Here is a 15,183-nt window from a genome sequence, read left to right as displayed (position 1 = left end):
GGTCCTCACAGGAACAACAGGGTCTCCCTCTCCCTGGGCAGCCTGTTCAGCGCTTCACCACCCTCATTACGAAAAATGGCTCATGTTTGGCCTGAGTCTCCACTCTTTTAGTTCAAAGCCATCACTCCTTGTCCTATCGCAACAGGCCCTGCTAAAAACTCTTTCTCCCTTTCTTATTGGCCCCTTTTAAGTCCAGAAGGGCTGCGATGAGGTCTCCCTGGAGCAGACGGAAGGTGAAGCCGGCTCTTCTCTCTGTCTGACAGCACAGGGCTGGGCAGTGCCGCGCCCGTGTGGTGTAAAACACGTCGCTGAAGCGATAAGGCAGGCGAGCTGGTTCCGCATAGATATAAGTGTATAATGTTCAGAGGCAGTAATGTGACAGCAGCATCTGTTGTGCCCGCACCTGCAGCTGCAATGAAGGACACTGCAGCGGCATCTGTCCAGAAGACGCTGGCAGGGGCTGGAGGAGCTCCATCACTTGTCCTGCTCTGGCCTGGACAGGCTGCTGAGATGTTGACTGGGCTGGCGCCACAGCAGCTCATGGCAAAGTTTGCCTTCGTACATCAAGCAGCGTGCCAAGAACAATCATTACTTCATGATTAGGAGTCTCATTTGGTTTTGGAATGCCTCACCACACCTGCAAAATAAAACTATCCCTAAACTGCAGAGATTGATATGATGCAATAAGACATTTGGCACAACCTGCTGCAAAGCTTATGCCAGCCTTCCGAAAATGAGCTCACTGTGCCACCTCTTCCTGGCCTATTCTGAACAGCTCTGCAGGGCATAACTATTCTTAAAACTACCTTTCTCTCCAGTTACACAAACTACTTGGCTGATGCTCTTAGCAGTAGCCATGAAAGGGAGTGAGTAGCTTCCCAAACTGTCTTGTTAGTCTGGTGTGTCTCTGTATGAAGATACTAAAGAATTGCTTATGATGAAAATTCATCTCTGATGTGAGCAAGACAGTCTCCCTCTTGCCCCCCCCAGCACGCTGCTGTACAGTCTGCAGGACCCTGGCAGGAAGAATCCCCAAGGGGCAGACGGTGTAGCGCTGGTGAAAGCTCATCTGCTGCTCGTGTGATGTTTGCGTCCTTGGGGTCACAGGTGTATTCCAGTTGCTCCTGTTTATCAGCAGAGTGGTAGTCCAGTCTGTATTTTAAACCAGCTTACTCTCCTTGGTGCTGTAAGACATCACAGGACTGTGAGCATTGCTTTAGGTCTCGTAGAAAATGCTTGAGCCGCTTTAGTCACTGAGGAGTAAATGCCACAAAGCCACAGCAGGGACAGGGAGCTTTCCCTCCGACAGCACAGCCGTTCACAGGGGTATGGCTGTCTGCACACAGGGGTACGTCTGTCTGTCTGCACACAGGGGTACGTCTGTCTGTCTGCACACAGGGGTACATCTGTCTGTCTGCACACAGGGATACAGCTGTCTGTCTGCACACAGGGGTACGTCTGTCTGTCTGCACACAGGGGTACGTCTGTCTGTCTGCACACAGGGGTACGTCTGTCTGTCTGCACACAGGGGTACATCTGTCTGTCTGCACACAGGGGTACGTCTGTCTGTCTGCACACAGGGGTACATCTGTCTGTCTGCACACAGGGGTACGTCTGTCTGTCTGCACACAGGGGTACATCTGTCTGTCTGCACACAGGGGTACGTCTGTCTGTCTGCACACGGGGGTACGTCTGTCTGTCTGCACACAGGGGTACGTCTGTCTGTCTGCACACGGGGGTACGGCTGTCTGTCTGCACACAGGGGTACGGCTGTCTGTCTGCACACAGGGGTACGTCTGTCTGTCTGCACACGGGGGTACGGCTGTCTGTCTGCACACAGGGGTACAGCTGTCTGCACACAGGGGTATGTCTGTCTGCACACGGGGGGCAGCTCATCCCCGCAGGTATGGAGGCGGCTGGTCTGTCTGCACACAGGGGTACATCTGTCTGTCTGCACACAGGGGTACGGCTGTCTGTCTGCACACAGGGGTACGGCTGTCTGCACACAGGGGGCAGCTCATCCCCACAGGTATGGAGGCGGCTGGTCTGTCCACACAGACTCGATGGAGCCGGGAGGGAGAGACTGGATGTTCCGGGGAGACCGGGGTGCTGGATCTGCATGTGCCCTGTTACAGCTTGACTCACCTGCACTTCATTTAGGTTCCTCAGTCACAGTCTACCCAGTTTCTTCCGTTATTGACCAGCCTCACTTCCAGATCAGGTCAGTTTTGGCACTTCCACTCCTCTTGCACTGCACGTATGTTTCTGTGCAATGAGCCGGGACCAGCCCCCCAGGCCAGTGTGTTCAGAGTGCGAAGGATGGAGGTCCCAGCCTCAGTCAAACAGAGTGATTATCTCCTGGCAGCACTCTGCTAACAGCAGCTAATTAAAAAGGATATGGATTATCCATAAACAAAGCAGAATGCCTTGCTTGCATAAAAACAGTGTGAATAACATCTTCATCACCTCCTGTTGGGCAGCCAGGAGAGCTTTCACAGGCCTCTCTGGGGCCAAACAGCAGCTCCTGGCCCTTTCCTGTGTGTCACATCCAGCTGGACATTGCTGCCTCCACGGTGGAGACACCGGCCCAGTGGTCACCACCGGGCAGGACACCAACGCACAATCACTGCCCCGAGCAGAGGGACAAACAGCCTCTGCTGCCAGGGAGTGGCTCTGCCGGAGCCTGGCGGTGCTGTCCCAGCGCAGGGACACGCGGCTCTGCCGGGGCCTGGCGGTGCTGTCCCAGCACAGGGACACGCGGCTCTGCCGGAGCCTGGCGGTGCTGTCCCAGCACAGGGACACGCGGCTCTGCCGGAGCCTGGCGGTGCTGTCCCAGCGCAGGGACACGCGGGTCTGCCGGAGCCTGGCGGTGCTGTCCCAGCGCAGGGACACGCGGGTCTGCCAGAGCCTGGCGGTGCTGTCCCAGCGCAGGGACACGCGGCTCTGCCGGGGCCTGGCGGTGCTGTCCCAGCGCAGGGACACGCGGCTCTGCCGGGGCCTGGCGGTGCTGTCCCAGCGCAGGGACACGCGGGTCTGCTGGGGCCTGGTGGTGCTGTCCCAGCACAGGGACACGCGGGTCTGCCGGGGCCTGGCGGTGCTGTCCCAGCGCAGGGACACGCGGGTCTGCCGGGGCCTGGCGGTGCTGTCCCAGCACAGGGACACGCGGGTCTGCCGGGGCCTGGCGGTGCTGTCCCAGCGCAGGGACACGCGGGTCTGCCGGAGCCTGGCGGTGCTGTCCCAGCGCAGGGACACGCGGCTCTGCCGGAGCCTGGCGGTGCTGTCCCAGCGCAGGGACACGCGGCTCTGCCGGAGCCTGGCGGTGCTGTCCCAGAGCAGGGACACGCGGCTCTGCCGGAGCCTGGCGGTGCTGTCCCAGCACAGGGACACGCGGCTCTGCCGGAGCCTGGCGGTGCTGTCCCAGAGCAGGGACACACGGCTCTGCCGGAGCCTGGCGGTGCTGTCCCAGCGCAGGGACACGCAGCTCTGCCAGGGCCTGGCGGTGCTGTCCCAGCACAGGGACATGCGGGTCTGCCGGAGCCTGGCGGTGCTGTCCCAGCACAGGGACACGCGGGTCTGCTGGGGCCTGGCAGTGCTGTCCCAGCGCAGGGACACGCGGCTCTGCCGGGGCCTGCGGTGCTGTCCCAGCACAGGGACACGCGGCTCTGCCAGGGCCTGGCGGTGCTGTCCCAGCGCAGGGACACGCGGCTCTGCCGGGGCCTGCGGTGCTGTCCCAGCGCAGGGACACGCGGCTCTGCCGGGGCCTGGCGGTGCTGTCCCAGCACAGGGACACGCGGCTCTGCCGGGGCCTGCGGTGCTGTCCCAGCGCAGGGACACGCGGCTCTGCCGGGGCCTGGCGGTGCTGTCCCAGCACAGGGACACGCGGCTCTGCCGGAGCCTGGCGGTGCTGTCCCAGCACAGGGACACGCGGGTCTGCACGGGCAGCTGTTCACACTGACAACATGCGCTTGTCTGTGCCGGAGTGAGCAGTGCCCCATAGGGTGATGAGAATTTGGGGATGAAGCAAACAAACAGACCCCAGGAATCAGAATCCATCAGTAGTCATGGCAATGCAGTTTGCTGCACAGGTACATTTTGCAATTTTAAACCAGCATTTGTTTTTTCATGTTTCTCATCACCGTTAGTACATAATTGGACACTGTACATCAGTTTAAATGAATTCGCAATGTGCGCTGCAGCAAGTCTATTGAATAGGAGATAAATAGGTGATAACTGTGACTCTGCCCCGATGGATGGGGTTGCTCAGGGAGTTACGTTCTATTTCCATAACCTTCAATGGAGACACCATAAATCACAGCAGACAGAGTGCCCCATTAGAATCTGTAACCAGAAGAGAACCACCTTTAAGGGATAAAACTGAAAGGGCTGGCAATGCCAGGTGCCTGCTGGCACGGATCAGAGAAGACTGAGGCAGTGTGAAGATGTGAGGGGAAGACCTGAGCCATCAGAACCCTCCTAAAGAAGAAATGCAAAGATGCCATGAGATGAGGGAGGAAGTAAAGGGCTCAGAACTGGTGCTACAGGGCACTTTCTGGGAAAGGTTCATCCTTCAGGCCTTTCCTTCAGGGCTTGAAGGGAGCGAATAAAAATAAAACTAATACTAAGGGAATAAAAGGAAAAAGCAGGGGTGCGCTGTTTACTCTTGCACAAAGGCAGAGGAAACCAGGGGAGTGGGAATTTAGAAATGGGACTGGAACATCAGAAGGCAAAAGGTGGCCAGAAATTAATGATTAGTTGCTGAGCACAGCAACTGAGGTGATTACCAGGCCGTGAGCAGGGCAGCTGCCCAGCAGGCGGGGGAGGCAGCGAGCGTGGGAGAGACTGTGGCTTCTGCTGAGCGCCGGGGGGCATCGGGCTGTGGCGACCTGGAGTTCTGCAGTGGCACATCAGAGCTGTAACTTTGGGTAGAAGGAACGTGGTGGAAAAGTTATGGTCGTGAGGACACAGTGTGAACTACTAGCATGAAAAAAGGTGGTAGGAGTAGGAGGTGCTGGGGACAAACTACTCCAGATCAATGTCAGCCATCTGTACCAGTTTGTGATATCTTAAAAACATACAGCAGCATGTCTCAAACTGGGAGTCTATAGGAACTACTGTGTAATTAACGTGTGCAATACATATTGTGTAGGACAGTAGTTCCAAGAAAGCACTCCACAACATGTGCATCACATTCCAAGGCACCAGAGGAGTCGGGTAAGGCTGTCCTTCAACCATGTACTGAGCAGGACAAAGATAAAACAAAGAAAAACCTTCCAAAGTGTCCTCCAAATACAAAATAAAACTGCAATTTCAGAAAGCTTAACAGTGTTTCATTGCAATTTCAAAGACACTAAAACATAATCAAACTGCAATTCAGCCGTGTTAAGAAGGAAGAAGAAGGGGAATTCCTAGAAAGAGCTTGTCTGAGTCACTTGCACTTCATACCAGCTGGAGAGCTGATACCAGCTGCTGGCGGCAGCGAAGCTGTGGGACGGTGCCCAGGGAGGAGAAACAGCAGCTCGGCTGCGGGGGCAGGGATGTGCCCTGGGCTGGGACGGAGGGGACTCCGATCAGGCACAAGGTCACACACTGCTGGGTGAGGTTTGTTTCTCTTTCCAAATTCTGTGATAAACCATGGAATTTTTTGCTGTGCTGTAGGCCCTTCCCCATCCCCCTGAGGTGCGGGGTGTTGCTCGCTGGCAGGGATGGACACTGTTCCCCCGGTTATGAGGGCTCCCGGCACGTGGCATGGACAGTCTCCTGCCTCCGGTGAGGAGCAGCACCGGGAATGTGCCAGGGAGGCTGGGGTGGTTGACGGTGGGACTTTGTCGTGGAGCAGGGACGGGGGGTGTGACGAGAGACCTTTCTGACACCGGACACCGTATCATTGTGGGAATCTTCAGAGATGGGGAGCAAATGGACAAAACGATAGTGTGGACCAGTCGTGGGACATGTGGCGTAACCACCGGTCCAAAGAGTGTGAACCATGTTGTGTTGGAAAATAGCCTGGGCGGCACGGAAAACTTGGAAAAATGGGAAGTAACTGAACTGAGCGATCGTGACTTGGATGGGTGTGCCTGAGGCACGACTCATTTGCTAGGAAAGCATAAGTGTCCTTGTACAGGCCTTATCAACACCCAGAATTGTGGGTTATCTTGGCTGTATTTATAGGCAATGTGCTGATTTTAGTTATTGGACCTGCTGTGTTAGCATGGGAAGTTACTGGGGGGTTGTGGAAAATTACAGCCGATGGGTGTAAGAACAAAGCACAGGAACTGGTGGTTTGGCAACAGTATCTTGTTATAGTCGCGCGAAGCTTTCCTAACACGAAAGGCATGTAGTTACAAGGACCTAAGATAAGATATGCATGCTTTCTTACTAACCTATCATGAGCTCAGCTTTTGTAATATGTATGAGCTAATTAGTTGGTATACCAATCAGTATAATCCACGATAGTAGTTGTAATGTATGTAACAGTATAAAAGGATTGTGTAGAGAACAATAAAGTGGACACTTTGCTTGCATCAAGTTGCGTCCCCGTCTCTTCATCGCGGCAAATGGTGCCCCCCGACGTGATCTTTGGTGAAGACTCCGCCGGAGGCTGATAATCACCTATCTGGTGGCGTGCTGCGAGTCCCGCAGAACTGGGAACGCTGCTACAAGGAGCAGGGAAAAGCCGGCTACTGAAGTCATCACCCCCGTCTGGAACGAGAGGTGAGCTGCGGGAAACTAGCAAAATGGGGAATCAGACGAGTTCCCCTGAAAGAGACGTTTATGAATTAATGAAAGCTTTACTTAATAAGCATGGGGAAAAGACCCTTTCGGGTCAGGACCTCAAGCTGATCCTTAAATGGGTCCAGGTTAAGATCCCTACAGTTACTGCTTCTTCGATTTTTACCCGGGAACTTTGGGACGATGTAGGGGTGAAATTATGGGATGCAGCTACCTCTGGAGATGAGGAAGCGCAACATATGCTCCCACACTGGAGAAAAATTTTTGAGACTGTGAAAGCGCAAGAGCAGAGCCAACGAGGTTCAGAAGGGGAGACAAAGCCCTCTGCACCATCATTACCGTCACTACCCCCCTTGGCCTGTGCAGCGGGGTATCCCCCGGAGGATGATCCCTTTGATCCCGGACCTGTTGATCCCGAAAAAGAACCCGATCTTTTCCCTCCTGATCCTCATAATGTCTGGGGAGAGATCAAACGCCAAGCCTTAAAGGAGGGGGAGTTAGAGATAGCAAGGACTATAGTAGCGCCTGTTATATATCAAGGAAGGGGGGGGGCGGCTCAATGGGAAGCATTATCCTTTTCAGTGATTAAGGAGTTGCGTCGTACGGTTACCGAGCACGGGTTGTCTTCTCCTTATTTTGCAAGCCTTTTATCTTCTGTATTCGATACATATGTCATGACCCCACATGATTTAAAATCTCTCGCGCGATTGTTATTAACCCCGACGCAATATACAATGTGGGAGTCTCAATGGAGAACGGGGCTGCAGACAATTTTGTTGGGGTATGCGGGACATGCGAATGCTGCCCTAGCTGCCTTAACCATAGAACATCTTACTGGGACTGGGCAACATGCAGACCCGGCCGGACAGGCAAGGGATATCCCCCGAGAAGCCTTAGAAGCAGTCCGGGAGGAAGCGAAAAAGGCTTTGTTGAAAGTTCCTGATTCTCAAAAGCCTCAGAAAGCGTTTACTAATATCACCCAAGAGCCCCGAGAGCCGTATATGCAATTTGTAGACCGCTTGAAACAAGCCTTAGATCGGCAAGTAGATAATACCGAGGCTCGAGATATCCTATTACTTAAATTAGCAGTGGAAAATGCCAACGCTGATTGCAAAAAACTTTTAAAATCGCTTCCAAACCAAAATCCTACTTTGGTTGAGATGATTGAGGCGTGTAACAGAATTGGCACTATGGATTATAAATATGAAGCGATGGCTGCTGCCTTTGCGGCCATGCGCGGACCTGTGGGAAACAGTAAGCAACAGAACTGTTTCGGTTGTGGGAAGCCAGGTCACTTTAAAAGAGATTGTCGCAGCGCCGGGGGGAAGAGACCCCCAGCACCTGGTATTTGTCCCAGATGCCAGAAGGGACGGCATTTTGCAAACCAATGTAAATCTAAATATGATGTGAATGGGCATCCCATACCGGGAAACCGGCAGTGGAGCGCGAACCCGCGGCGCGTGCAGACACAAGTTCCGCGGCCAGCCTCAACGCCCTTGCAAGCGCGGGGGGAGGAGCGGGGGACCGGAGGGTTTCCAGTCTCTCTCCCGCAACAGCAGGGAGCGCCGGCCTGGACCTGGCAACCGCCCACACAGTAACGCTGCTTGATTCCTCTGTTCACTTACTGCCTACTAAAGTTGCAGGCCCTTTGCCTCCTCAAACGCAGGCTTTATTATTGGGAAGATCATCCACCACCCTGTCAGGGCTTTTTGTATTGCCTGGAGTAATTGATCCTGACAGTAATTCCGAAATCAAAATTATGGCTTGGACCCCATTTCCTCCTTGCACAGTACCAGAGGGAAGTCGTATCGCTCAATTGATACTGATCCCTAAGGAGGATTATGTTTCAATCCCTGACCAAATGCTCCCACGGAGACAGGGAAGCTTTGGGTCTACGGGAGAACCACTAATTTTATGGGCTCAAGCCATCTCACAAAAACGTCCTATATGTCAATGTACCCTCATTTGCAGAGGTCAGCAAGTCGTGTTGAGTGGAATCATTGATACAGGTGCAGATGTTACCGTTATTTCTCAAGCGAAGTGGCCTTCTAGGTGGCCTTTAGCTGATATCTCTCAGACGTTAGCAGGGATTGGGGGGTGCGGAGCTAGCCGCCAAAGCGCAGAAATGATACAAGTTCAAAATTCAGAAGGACGAGTTGCCTCAGTCAAACCGTTTATCTTACCAGTGCCTATGGTCTTGTGGGGACGTGATGTGTTGTCTCAGTGGGGGATGTCTATCCAGACACATTTTTAGGTGGGGCCATTGAGGGGCGTGAAACCCCAAAGTTAACCTGGAAGACAGACACTCCTATTTGGATTGATCAATGGCCCCTGCCACTGGAAAAACTTCACGCCCTCCAAGAAATAGTTAACGAACAACTATCTATGGGACATATTGTACCCTCAACGAGTCCTTGGAACTCGCCTATCTTTGTTATTAAAAAACTGACTGGCAAGTGGCGCCTGCTCCATGACCTCAGAAAAATTAATGACGCTATGGAAGATATGGGGGCCCTGCAGCCTGGGCTTCCATCACCTACCATGATCCCTCGAGATTGGCATTTAACTATCATAGACCTCAAAGATTGTTTTTTCAACATTCCATTGCATCCAGATGATGCCCCTAAATTTGCCTTTTCTGTGCCAAGCGTCAACATGCAAGCTCCTTTGCAAAGATATCAGTGGGTTGTGCTACCGCAGGGAATGAAAAATAGCCCTACAATATGCCAATGGTATGTAGCAAAGATACTTAGTCCTGTTAGAGCTGCAGTGCCTGCTGCATTGTTATATCATTATATGGATGACATTCTAGTGGCAGCACAGCACCATGAAGTCATGGAGGAAGCTGTAGCCCTTGTCGTGGCTGCTGTAAAATCAGCAGACCTCTGTATTGCACCAGAAAAAATTCAAAGAATGCCACCTTGGAAATACTTAGGATGGCGTATAAGGGCTCAGACTGTTACCCCGCAACCCTTACAGATACAGGCAAATGTAAAGAACTTACATGATGTACAAAAACTGCTGGGTACAATCAATTGGGTCAGACCATTGTTAGGAATCAGTAATGCAGACCTTCGTCCCCTATTCGAATTGCTTAAAGGAAGCTCGGACTTAAACGCTCCGCGAACTCTTAGTCCTGAAGCCATAGCTTCCTTGCATAAAGCTGCAACAGCAATTGCCTCCAGACAAGCGCATCGATGGGAACCAGAATTGCCTTTTCAATTGATCATCCTTAATCCTGCTAGACAGCCTTATGCGCTTATTTTTCAATGGGACTGCCAGAAAATGGACCCTTTACTAATCATTGAATGGATTTTTCTGCCTAACCAAGCCACAAAGACGATTTCTACCCAACATGAGATGTTTGCATCTTTAATCATCAGGGCCAGACAGCGATTACTTACCCTGGCGGGCACGGACTTTGCCCTCATATGTATGCCAGTAACAACTGTTTACCTGCAATGGCTACAACAACAATCAGATGCACTAGGTATAGCCCTGACTGGCTATGCAGGCCAACTCACTTCTCATCCGCCTTCTCACAAGCTGTTAAGCATTGATTTTCACCTTTTACCTGTTCCAAAGCGGAGTGACCAGCCTTTACAAGCCCTTACTGTATTCACAGATGGGTCTGGCAAATCTCACAAGTCTGTTATCCTTTGGTGGGATGACCGGCGGGAACGGTGGAGCTCAGATGTTGAAACTGTACAGGGTTCTCCTCAAATAGTAGAATTATCTGCAGTTGTTCGAGTGTTTCAAAAATGGTCTATTCCTCTCAATATAATCACTGATTCTGCTTATGTTGCAGGAATTGTTAGCCGAGCAGAAGCTTCTGTGCTACGGGATATTTCTCATGCGGCACTGTTCAATTTGTTACAAGAACTCATTTTCCTGTTAGATTCCCGCCTTCATCCTTATTTTATTATGCATGTTCGATCTCACACTTCTCTACCTGGTTTTATTGCAGAAGGGAACCGACAAGCGGATTTGCTTACGCTACCAGTGCAAGTGTTACCAGATCGATTAGCGCAAGCTCGACTCAGCCACTCCTTTTTTCATCAAAATGCTGCAGGCCTTAAGCGTCAATTTGACCTCACTACGCAACAAGCCCATGATATCATTGCGGTGTGTCCTGATTGTCAGAGGCACTCTTTCCCTTCTATAGCAGAAGGAGTTAACCCCAGAGGGCTACAAAGCCTTCAACTCTGGCAAACAGATGTCACTCATTTTGCTGAATTTGGTCGTTTAAAGTTTGTTCATTGCTCTATTGATACATTTTCCGGAATGTTATTTGCCTCCTGTCATGTAGGAGAAAAAGCACGCGATGTGCGAAAACATCTGATGCGCGCCTTTGCTACTTTAGGGGTACCCTCTCAAATCAAAACTGATAATGGCCCTGCATATGTGTCTAAAACCCTAACGACCTTTTTTGCCTCTTGGGGTATATCACACATTACAGGTATCCCTCATTCTCCTACGGGACAAGCTTTGATAGAACGATCTCACCAAACCTTAAAACGTTTGTTATTAAAACAAAAAGGGGGAATAGGGGCTGCTACACCAGAGGAGCGCTTACAGAAAGCCTTGTATGTTTTTAATTTTTTGAATTGTTCCCTGTTAGACAGCAATCCTCCAGTAGTTCGTCATTTTAGCACAAACACCCTTTTTGAACCCAAGATTAAGCCGCCAGTATTGATCCGGGACCCCGAAACAGGTAAAGTGATGGGACCCTATCCCCTTGTTACATGGGGTAGAGGTTATGCTTGTGTTTCCACAGAGAGAGGTCCTCGCTGGATCCCGGCAAAGAACATGAGACCCTTCCGAGAAACATTGCAACGGCAGTCCTCTGATAACGCTCCAGAACCTGCGTTCGATGAGGAGAACGTTGCTCCCGAATGAATTCCGTCTCAGAAACAGTACCACAGACCTGGGAAGTAAACCCCGATAAGTGGGAGGAAACAAAAAGGAGGTGTCGGAAAAAGAGAAACAGAAGGAAGACTAAGAGCCTGCAGGAATGGGCCGAGTATTAATCTTTTTGTTAAGTACTATAAGCTTAGGTCTTAGCTTTGATTTACATCATGTTGACCCTCATACTAATGTGTGGCTCACGTGGGCAAATCGTACCGGGACCACAGACTTTTGTCTGTCCCTGGCGCAAGTAAGCGATCCGTTTAGAACATGTTTAATTGGGTATCCATATGTACACCTAGACGATTTTCGAGGTTACGTTAACACCCCTGATTTGTCGAATGTACTCAATTCCTCATATTGGCAATGGAGGAGAAATAACAGTGACGGATGGTGTATAAAAAGTAGCGACTGGCCAGTAGAGCAGGGAGCCATGCTCCAGCAAGGCTTAATTCAAAGGCTCAATTTCTCTAATCACTTACCGTTTCAGGAACTGACACTTTGGGGCTCCTTCCCTCCACAGGGGGAATGGGAGAACATCTCAAATCGCGAAAATTGCTCTAATATGAGTCCGGAGATTCTTCCTGTTAACGGGACTGGAGTGGTCTATTTTGGTGATAGCTGGACTGGGTATTTGATTCGAGATGGTCACAAAGAGACATTAGATTCACTGATTCATTATCAAAACGTGTCAGGTAACTCTGGTCATTGGAACATTTCGATGAATACAGGGGCTAGAGATGTGGCCAATATCACTGGACAGGTAAGGTTGCCAAAAGGCTATTTCTTGATTTGTGGAGATAGAGCATGGCCCGGAATTCCTTTTAAACCTGTGGGAGGACCTTGTTATATTGGGAGACTTACGCTGTTCGCACCTCATATGAGGGACATGCTTAATCGTTCCCTGAGCAATAGTACCAGATCAAAAAGGTCATTGCGACAATTACAACCAGATTGCGATGATCACGTCAATTTAGGGTCTTTAGGATCTACTATAGCTCTGTCCCTATTTTTGCCTGGTGGAATGGCCGCAAGCAATTGGAATAAAATAAAACAATTGGCATGCTGGGCTGTCAAAGAATTTAACACGACCTCTGACATTTTGTCAGGATTAGCTCAAGATGTAGATAGCTTACGACATGTAGTCTTACAGAATCGTGCCGCCATAGATTTCCTTTTACTAGCCCACGGACATGGATGTCAAGAATTTGAAGGAATGTGTTGCATGAATCTATCTGATCACTCTGTGAGCATTCATAAACAGATTGCAGAACTACGAGAAAGGATTCACAATGTGCAGGAAGGAATGGATGGACTCGATGGGTGGCTAGCTTCTTGGGGAATTACAGGGTGGATAAAAGATTTACTTAAACAGGGAATTTTGATCCTTTTAGTAATTTGTGTATTATTACTAACGATTCCATGTATTTTGCAGTGCTTACAAAAGTCGATAACCGCTTCAGTAAATAAGCTTTTTCTTGTACAAGCACAAGACCTCCCGAAAACTCCCAGTACAGAAGCAAGACGTCCTCGAACTGGTTGGGCGCCGACCTTGGGAAGAAGCAAATGTTTGAAAACAAAAAGGGGGAGATGTGGGTTATCTTGGCTGTATTTATAGGCAATGTGCTGATTTTAGTTATTGGACCTGCTGTGTTAGCATGGGAAGTTACTGGGGGGTTGTGGAAAATTACAGCCGATGGGTGTAAGAACAAAGCACAGGAACTGGTGGTTTGGCAACAGTATCTTGTTATAGTCGCGCGAAGCTTTCCTAACACGAAAGGCATGTAGTTACAAGGACCTAAGATAAGATATGCATGCTTTCTTACTAACCTATCATGAGCTCAGCTTTTGTAATATGTATGAGCTAATTAGTTGGTATACCAATCAGTATAATCCACGATAGTAGTTGTAATGTATGTAACAGTATAAAAGGATTGTGTAGAGAACAATAAAGTGGACACTTTGCTTGCATCAAGTTGCGTCCCCGTCTCTTCATCGCGGCACAGAATTTTGTGTAAAATGCTGAAATTTCGTATCTGAGAAAGACAGACTCCCACAGGAATGGAAGTGGAGAAGAGTTGCAATCCTAGTCAGGGAATGGCCACAGTTCCTGTCCTGTCCTGCACAAATACAGCTCTAAATAAGCAGCCGGTGCCTGACTGGAAGAGCAGTGATGGGTGGCACAGCCCGGCTGCAGGACACGTGCCTGAGGACCTGGAGATTCAGGGGAACAGCGGGACACAGCGACACAATGTGCCAGCCTGCTGACCCACAGGACTCCGTGAGGCAGGAAAAGGTGTTCGGGCAGATAGAGGCATAATGAAATTGCTTCTCAGAGCAAGTACAAGAGAATCATGAGAGATCGCTGGAAAGCTGGCAATGAGGTGCTGAAGGCTGAGCCGCTCGAGACGGGAGCGAGCGTGTCACCAGCCAGGGAGTGACAGACAGAGCGGGCTGGCTGCCAGGAGCCCTCTGCCCGTGACGAGCAGCGTGTGCTTCGTGTGACAGAGACACAGGTTCCAGCGCAGAGACTTAGAGGTGACACGGAGTGACACAGAGACCCTTGTGCAGCTCTCTGCCCAGGCTCTGCTGGGCCAGGGCCGCGCGTGTCCACCAGGAGAGAAGGAGGGTGCAAACACGTGCGTGAGATGAGGAACGTTTCAGATAAACCTGGGCTGCGTGAACCACCAGGAAACACTATTTGCTGCAGATGTGATGGAAGAATCCTCCGTGTTTGTGTGTGGGAAGGTGAGAGGACAGAGCTGTCCAGCATGAGGCTGGTCTGGAGCAGAGGGGGCGTCTGTCTGTCTGTCTGTCAGCACCGATGAGTTCACCACAGATGAGGTTCCACAGCACTGGGGGCAGAGGGGGAAAAGCTGGTCTGAGGATGCTGCCACCCTGAAAGGTTGATGAGAAGAGGAAAAGTATCCGCCAACAGACCTGTTTAGGACACACGCCTCCAAGAGGAGAGCACCGAGGAGGCAGAGCTATAGGGGATGAAATAGCAGACAACTTGACATAAAAGAGACCGCCTGACATCTTCAACATGGCTGAATAGAAAGGGTTGAAAAGTTACAGGGGGTTGTAGGGTCCTATCGGCAAAGCCTGTCTTGACTTTTGTCACCACACAGAGGTGCTCCCCTGTGCCTGACACATGCCGACTGTCCAGACATGTCACTGTTCATGCTCTGGTCTTGTGGGCGGCTTTAAGAACCTGCCTCCCTACTCTTTAGAGAATAATTCTGTGTCCTTTACAGATGGCTGGCAATGCCATGTGTAATGTGTGCTTTAAGTATTTGTTTATTCTTATTTGAGTGGAGCTTTTGATGTAGGTCTATCTATTACTTAAAAGCCAATAAGTTGGAAAAGGATGAAAGGAAGTGAAATGGTCTGTATCATATCATTCTGTACAGTATTTGTGTATGCTGAATATTTCATTTATTCTGTAATCTGCAGATGGTTTGAAATTGAAAAGCTGGACTATTCCAGTGGCAGCCTTTTTGTTCTTGCAATGAGTTTGGCTTATTCAAGCAAAGCAAATGAACA

The 15,183-nt window shown here is 50.6% G+C and overlaps 1 long non-coding RNA gene across 1 annotated transcript; it reads left to right on the top strand.

Moving 5' to 3' along the window:
- Positions 1-5,511: 5,511 nt before the first annotated feature.
- Positions 5,512-13,608, top strand: LOC135579497 (uncharacterized). Its single transcript, XR_010472657.1, has 2 exons — positions 5,512-6,711; positions 11,507-13,608. It is a non-coding gene; the product is annotated as an uncharacterized LOC135579497 (long non-coding RNA).
- Positions 13,609-15,183: the final 1,575 nt, after the last annotated feature.

Source organism: Columba livia, chromosome 5 (genome assembly GCF_036013475.1).
Source record: "Columba livia isolate bColLiv1 breed racing homer chromosome 5, bColLiv1.pat.W.v2, whole genome shotgun sequence".
NCBI classification, from domain to species: domain Eukaryota; kingdom Metazoa; phylum Chordata; class Aves; order Columbiformes; family Columbidae; genus Columba; species Columba livia.
Note: the sequence above shows the minus strand (reverse complement) of the source record. Positions and strands in the feature narration are given on the sequence as shown.